Source organism: Mustela nivalis (genome assembly GCF_964662115.1).
Source record: "Mustela nivalis genome assembly, chromosome: 3".
NCBI classification, from domain to species: domain Eukaryota; kingdom Metazoa; phylum Chordata; class Mammalia; order Carnivora; family Mustelidae; genus Mustela; species Mustela nivalis.
In genome coordinates, this window is record NC_139022.1 from 2805255 (window position 1) to 2813472 (window position 8218).

Here is an 8218-nt window from a genome sequence, read left to right on the forward strand (position 1 = left end):
CTGATTGGTGTTGCTAGGACTTCAAATACTCTGTTGAACAAGAGTGGTGAGAGTGGGCATCCTTGTCATGTTCCTGATCTCAACGAGAAGGCTACAAGCTTTTTCCCATTGAGGATGATATATATTCTATTACAGATTCTATACATAGACTCTGTAATTCTACTGTTTATTCACTAAATCTATAGTTTGCTTATGGTAACATTGGCCTTTTAACAATATCAAGGTTAGCAAGCCATGAGCACAGGATGTTTCTGTTCAATTATTTGTCTCTTCTATTTTTTCAGTGATATTTTGTGAATTTCATTGCACAAATTTCTTCCCCTTCTTAATAATATTTCCAAGATATTATGGTTTTGGATGGCATTGTAAATATAATTTACACTTTTTAAAACGATTCTTATAAATGTACTTTATTTGTATATAGAAGTACAATTTTCTTTCGTCCTGAAACTTTGCTAAATTTATTAGTTCTAGCATATTTTTGTAGACTCTTTAAAATTTTGTACCTATAACCTAATGTTGTTAGATAGTTTTACTTCTTCATTTCTGATTTGAATTATTTTGTTTTGTTTTGATTTTTGCCTAAAGGTTCTGACTCTATTTCCATTATAATGTTGATTAGAAGTTACACAGTGGCATTCTTGCTTTGTTTTTGATTTTAGAGGGAGAGCTTTCAGTTTTCACCATTGAGAAGAATGATGGTTGAATTGTGAATGATATTGTGAGTTACACTTTTTACTGTACCACAGTTTTTGTATTACTTTAGTATTTTACTCAAGTAAGGTAGGAACATGATCTCAACACCTCGTAGGGTATGATTCCATTACTCACTATTTCTGATATCCAAAGACAATATTTCACATTATTTTATCACTTTTTGTTTCTATTTACCTGTATTTTCCACCAATGTGTTTATTTTTAATAAGTAAGTTCTAAATATCAAGTACCACCTATTGACTCATCACTCTAGCCACTGTGGATGAAGAAATAACCCCTCATGAATAATTACATCCAACTCATTTTCCCTTTCCACATCCTTTCAAAATAGTGACATCCCATATTGTGTTTAGAATGGCAATATTGACAGCATTGTTGCATCTTCTAGTATATATTCCTGAGATACAAAAAAATATAAATTTCTATAAAATGTGATATTTTAGCTACTATTTCTATATATAGAATATAATCTCCTTGTTCTTATTTCTCATCATTGCTATTATTATCTCTTTCAAGACATTTTTAGGATCATATGTTTATAGGTAATATTGAGAATCTTTAGCAAATGTTCTCAAGGAGACATTTAGAATTGTTAAGAAAACATCCTGCAATACAAATATTGCAAAATAAAAAAAAATATTTTATTGCAAGATGTTTTCTTTTTTTAAGATTTTATTTATTTACTTGACGGACAGATTTCACAAGTAGGCAGAGAGAGAGAGAGGAGGAGGAAGCAGGATCTGCTCTGAGCAGAGAACCCAATGCAGGACCTGATCCCATAACCCTGGGATCATGACCTGAGCCAAAGGCTCGATCCACTGAGCCACCCAAGCACCCACAAGATGTTTTCTTAATTCCATAATTATTTTGGTATACATATTTCTAAGAATGACAATAGGCAACATATGTTCCTGCATATTAATTCTCCAGTTCTCCAAATTTTTCAAAATGAACATCTTTCATGATTTGTTGTTGTTTTCTTTTAACAATGGTAATGTCTTTAAAACTTTTATTTAATCCACAGCATGGCTGTGTGGCTCTGCTGGTTAAGAATCCATCTCTTGGTTTCAACTCAGGTCATGATCTCAATGTCTTGTGATGGAGCCCTGTGTCAGGCTCCCTACTCAGCAGGGAGCCTGCTTCTCTTTCCCTCTTCCTCTCCCTCAACCCCTCCCCCAACTAGCACATGCTTTCTGTCTAAAAGTAAATAAATAAAATCCATTCACATTATTATTTTTCATATATGTCTATATTTATATTTATTTGTAATATACTTTCTTTTATACTCATTTCCTTTTATTTATATAGTGGTATTAATATGGTGAATTAATAGAATTTCATAATTCTTTGAACATACAAATCCCATTAAAAAAATCTTACTGCATTTTCCCAAACTTTTTGGCTCATTTTATATTTGTGTATGAGTGTATGTTTGTGAATATGTCTGTGTTTATGTACACAAATACATGACAATTCCTATTTCTTGTGGGAGACTTCCTTAAAAGTCTGGTATCATTTGGCTCTAAAATAAAATTTAAGATAATATACTATATACTGCATAGAGTTTGTTCACATGTGATGTCAGTGAAGAAATCCTCCTCCCACCTCCATGAAAGTTACGATCTTATTTTCTTTTCCTCCTATTAAGTGACTGGCCATTCTATTCAAAGGGTCCTGATCTATTTTATTCCCCATTCTGCCTTTGAAACTTGTTCTATTTAGACTTATACATTGTTTTTATCACGATGATATTTGACATTTAAGAGGCAGAGTTTACATACATGTTATTAAATTTGCATACCTATCTAGAATTAGAAAGTTTTAAACACAAAAAATAAAAAAGAGAAAAAGAAAAAGATAAAAAATGAGTAAGATAAAGCACCATAGAATAGTTTATATCATATAAATGTTAGAGAAGCAGAGAGATATAAAATATTCTATTTGGAATAACTCAGGCAGATTTATGAACCCTATCATGAGTACGGTGTATAGGTGTTTAGCTGATGGGTCAATTTGAATGCATCATTCAGAAATTGGTTGAGAAGACAGAAAAGAATGATTTGCTATAAATGGTACTTGGGAATCATGATTCATTCAAGATTTAAGAACAGATGAGTGTTATGTTACCTAACTTAAAAGATGTTTGATTAGCTGTTACTGTGAAAAGAGGACTCAAGAAGGAAATATTTCTCAACAGAAGATTAAAGACTGTTGAATCTTTAGAAGTAAGTCTTAGATATAAAGGAAAAGCTGTCCTTAATGAATCATAAACACTTTCCTTAAAATAACTATATATAGATATAGATATTCTATTCATATATTTTGAGTAAATATCTGATTTCCAAAATACTTGTGTTTGTTTACAGTAGTAAAGCATACTTATCCTAATGAATTCTTAACAAATATTCATGGTTTTTAAATAACTAAAGTTTTCTTAGAAAATATTTAGGCTACTAATGCTTCCATCTCACATTTTAATCTCTGGGTCAAAATGTATATACATTTTTTCCAAAATTGAAAAGTCTAGTTATTCAATTAAGAGTTGTAACATTTTAAATAATACACAGTATGGTTAAAACTATACATTAAAATAAGCTTCTTGTTCTATATTTGACTTATTTTTATGTCTGCTTTTAGGAAAATCCTATCAATGCCCCATGGAAAATTATACTCAAACATCAACTGATTTTATCTTATTGGGGTTGTTCCTGCCAACAAGAATTGGCCTATTCCTCTTTATTGTCTCCATTCTTATTTTCCTAATTGCTCTGTTTGGCAACCTGTCCATGATTCTCCTCATCTTCCTAGACACACATCTCCACACACCCATGTATTTCTTACTCTGTCAGCTCTCTCTCATTGACCTAAACTACATCTCCACCATCGTCCCCAAGATGGTTTACAATTTTGTGTTTGGAAACAAAACTATCTCCATTATTGGGTGTGGTGTTCAGAGCTTCTTGTTCTTGACTTTAGGAGGTTCAGAAGCATTGCTCCTGGTATGTATGGCCTACGATCATTATGTGGCTATTTGTTTTCCTCTTCATTATTCCATCCATGAACAGAAGAGTGTGTGTGCTGATGATAACAGGGTCTTGGTTAATGGGCTCAGTCAACTCCTGTGCTCACACTGTATATGCCCTCCATATACCTTATTTTCAATCCAGCACCATCAACCATTTCTTTTGTGATGTCCCTGCCATGTTGACTCTAGACTGCATGGACACCTGGGTCTATGAGTACACAGTGTTTGTGAGCACCACCATCTTCCTTGTGTTTCCTTTCATTTGCATTGCATCTTCCTATGGCCATGTTCTCCTTGCAATCTGCCACATGCAGTCAACAGAAGGGAGGAAGAAAGCCTATTCTACTTGCAGCACCCACCTCACTGTGGTCACTTTATACTATGTGCCTTTTGCTTATACTTATCTATGCCCAAGATCCTTCCAACAGAGGACAAGGTTCTGGCTGTCTTCTACACCATCCTGACCCCAATGCTCAACCCCATCATCTAAAGCCTGAGAAATAAGGAGGTGATAGGGGCCCTGAGAAGAGTGATTCAGAGACTACTTTGTAAAAATGTAGTCACTGCTGTTTGTATATTTACCCAAAACTTGGTTATAAGTCCATTCACCAGTGTATAGTAACTAAAATATTTTATGCTATGAGATGAAGGACTAAAATTGGAAAAGGAATATTACTCATGTCTGGACAAAACTGTGTTGCAAATATATATATATATATATATGGAACTGAGACTTGCATCAAATCTGCACTCAGCGGCGAGTCTGCATCTCTCATTCTCTCTCTCTGTTTCTCTCTGCCCCTCGTCCACTTTCACTCTCTGTTAAAATAAATATTTTAAAATTTTCAAAACTTGTCTTTTTTACTTTTTATTTTCCCATAAATGTCAAGTGAACTCATTTTTTGCTAATATGTTTTCAATGAAAATGGTTCTTTTTCATGTATAAATGAAAATGGAAACCACCTTACTAAAGCTGTCATTCAACGTAACAGTTCTAGTATTTTCCAATATATCTAAACAGAAAAATGTTTCCTGAATATCTAGATCTAATTAAAACTCAGAAAACTTATTCTCATGGTTGACTTGTGACTTACCTGTGCCAGTTATTATTATTATTATTATTATTATTATTTTTTTTAATTAGGGTAGCTTAGCTTTAGAAAGATTTGGCTGAGACTTCATTAGGGTTTCTAAAACCCTTATACCATCCTAAGCAGAATAAAATAATTTTATGGTACTTTTAGGGAGATGAATCCTAGAAAATTGATTCATTTCAGGTATTCCACAAGATTAAATATAAGGGCTTGGATGTGTCAACAGAGATCAAGAAAATGAAGCCAAACGATAAGATGAGTGGGTCAAAAGTTTAGTCTAGCTGTTAGAATTCATGAATTTCAAGGATATTTCCTAACTACTCCTCAAAACTAATCACAGGTTCAAAGGGCCACTGTTATCCTTGTGTTAAATCATGTCTCCCATATGATATTTTATTTTCCACTTAGTACAATTCATAGTTGTTGAAAGAAAATCACCTGCTATGTATGCCTATTTTACTCATTGTTAAGTCACTTTTCAAAACTAGTCCCACCATTAAATCCAATAAAACCTCTCAGCTCAGGTGAACATCCAGATTAAGCAGAATGCTGTTATTGTTCATTAGTGGTAAGTGAAGAAATTGTCTTTACTTTCTCAGGTTTGGCAGAGAGGAGACATGTCATAGCCTGAATAATTTACAGGGTGCAGAAAAAAATTGAAAATATGAGGCCTCCTGTTCAAAAAGTAGGAAAGCATGACATTTTTTTTTTTTTGGCTCATTCTATTTTTGTAAAAGTTTACATGGATGGAACTGGAAGAGATTATGCTGAGTGAAATAAGTCAAGGAGAGAGAGTCAATTACCATATGGTTTCACTTATTTGTGGAGCATAACAAATAGCAAGGAGGACATGGGGAGTTAGAGAGGAGAAGGGAGTTGGGGGAAATTGGAAGGGGAGGTTAATCATGAGAGACTGTGGACTCTGAAAAACAATCTGAGGGGTTTGAAATGGTGGGTGGGTGGGTTGGAGGATGGGGTACCAGGTGGTGGGTATTATAGAGGGCACAGATTGCATGGAGTGGTGAAAAAATAATGAATACTATTACGCTGAAAATAAATTTTTAAAAATTCCAGATTTGGAAAGTTTATACTTTTAGTAACTTCATTTATCTGTCAATATATTTTAAACTGTTAGTCACTGATGGTAAATGATAAGCTGCAAATAATTTTTGCTATTTTTTTTCACGTTATAGACAGAATTTTATTGATTGAATTAGTTTATAAATGTTTTTAGCTTTTTTTTTACTTGTAAATTTGTGTTTTTTATTAAATTTATTTATTTTCAGCATAAAAGTATTCATTATTTTTTCACCACACCCAGTGCTCCATGCAATCTGTGCCCTCTATAATACCCACCACCTGGTACCCCATCCTCCAACCCACCCACCCACCATTTCAAACCCCTAAAACTGAACGTTTTAGAGGGGAGAGGGAATGGGGAGTTAGGTGAACCTTGTTTGTGGTATTAAGGAAGGCATATATTGCATGGATCACTGGGTGTGGTATATAAATAATGAATCTTGGAACCCTGAAAAAATAAAATAAAATAAAATAAAATAAATTTCTAAAGAGACTATAAATCCTATTTGATTTCAAACCATCAATTTATACATAAATTGTGTATATGTATAAATTCATACATATGTATAAATATGTAAACATAAATTTATAAATTTATAGATAAATTTGGATTTAAATGTATATTGAATATATGACACTTTAGTGAATCCTTTCTAATTTCTGATAAAGTATGTTCTTTATATAGAATCTGGGAGGCACTTCATGTTTCAGAATCCCGTTTATTCATTATATCACTGTGTCTTCAATGAGAAGACAAATTGCTGTTTTTTTTTTCTTTTTGGTTTCTGAAACTTTATAGGAAAAGTGTTCTTTTTATCAATAATGTTTTATATTAATTTTAAATATTTATTTATTTTTAAATTGTCTATTTGTAAGCCTATTCATATTGACTTTGCAAAGTCACCACACTTTTTTAAACTATGGATTCTGGGCTATTTTATTAAATCTAATAGCTTCCCAATATGACTTATTGCAATGACAATGTATGCAGTTTTATTCTGTGATAATTTACTAGCAAGCATTACTGCTTAAGCTGCATAACATTTCCCATGCTGGATCTCAAGCAAGATAATTAATTTTTCAAATGATACTGGAATGGGCTTTGGGATAGAAGTCCTCCCATGTCCTCACCATGAGTCACTTTTGTGGCCCATGAGGCAGAGCTCCTCTCTCTTGGCTGTGGTCCCTTCCACAATTGTTGCTGCCTCTCCAGCTGCTGCTTTCATCAATCTCACCTATCTGGCCCCAGTCCCAGCAGACCTACTCCCTTGGGGTCCTATGGCACCCTCAGCAAGATGTGTGTGTTCCTATAAGGAGACCAGGGTGACTGCTAGGTGAGCATGCTGCTTGAGCCCATATGAGAAGGCACTGTTGCTGGACCAAAATCACATTCCAGTGCTTTTGCCCCACTCCCCCGCCGGCCCTCCTGTTCACATGTGGTCTCAGAGACAAAATTGTTAAGAACATTAAGATGGCAAAAACAAGGCATTAAGCCAAGCAGTAAACTTTCTGATTGTAGGACTCTGAGAAAGTTAAAATGAGTGAGTAGGAAGGGATTGCTATCATGCAAATCAGGAAAATAAAGGGAATATCTTCTTTCTATCAGTATTATCATTGGAAATAATCTGAGCATATCTGGAATTTAGCCAAAATACTCCATACAGACTCCTTTTCTCTTACAGGCAGTAATAATGGAGGGAATCAGTAGACCTTTATCTCTTGTTGGCCCTGATATACCATGGCATAAGGGAAGCCAAACCATGTCTCTGGACTTGGTTTTATAAAAAAAAAAAAAAAAAAAAAAAAAAAAACTGGAGACATTGTACTTGATAGTAACAATAAATACTATGTGGTGGGAAGAATAATGATTCTACATTTCTAGGTCTTTGGTTGAGACACCATCTGCAATTAAAAAAATAGATTAACAGAAGACCAAACAAAAGTTTAATAACACATTCTATCTCCTATATATGGAGAGACCAAGAAAAACTGAGTAACACCCTGAAATTGTCCAAGCCATTACTTTAAAGACCACCTTCAGATAAAGGTAAAACATGTGGTAGGAAAGGAAGAGCCACTTATGGGAGCTTATCAGAAAAGAAAGAATCAACCATGGTATGGTAGTTGTACAAACTGAGAGTCCCTGGCTTCAGCATTAGTAAGGTTCCTAGAGATTTGTCTATCCTTCATTTACTGGTACAGAGAGACAGACAACCTTACAAATGAAAATTCTCTTAAAAACATACATGTCTTTCAAAGGGGTAACTTCTACTCTAGTTTCCAATGTTTTACTATGTCCACT

At 33.9% G+C, this 8218-nt stretch overlaps 1 pseudogene across 1 annotated transcript; it reads left to right on the forward strand.

The window, feature by feature from the left end:
• The first annotated feature begins 3374 nt into the window (after positions 1-3374).
• Positions 3375-4302, forward strand: LOC309861248 (olfactory receptor 2L5-like; annotated as a pseudogene). Its single transcript has one exon. The product of its transcript is annotated as an olfactory receptor 2L5-like (transcript).
• The last annotated feature ends 3916 nt before the right edge of the window (positions 4303-8218 follow it).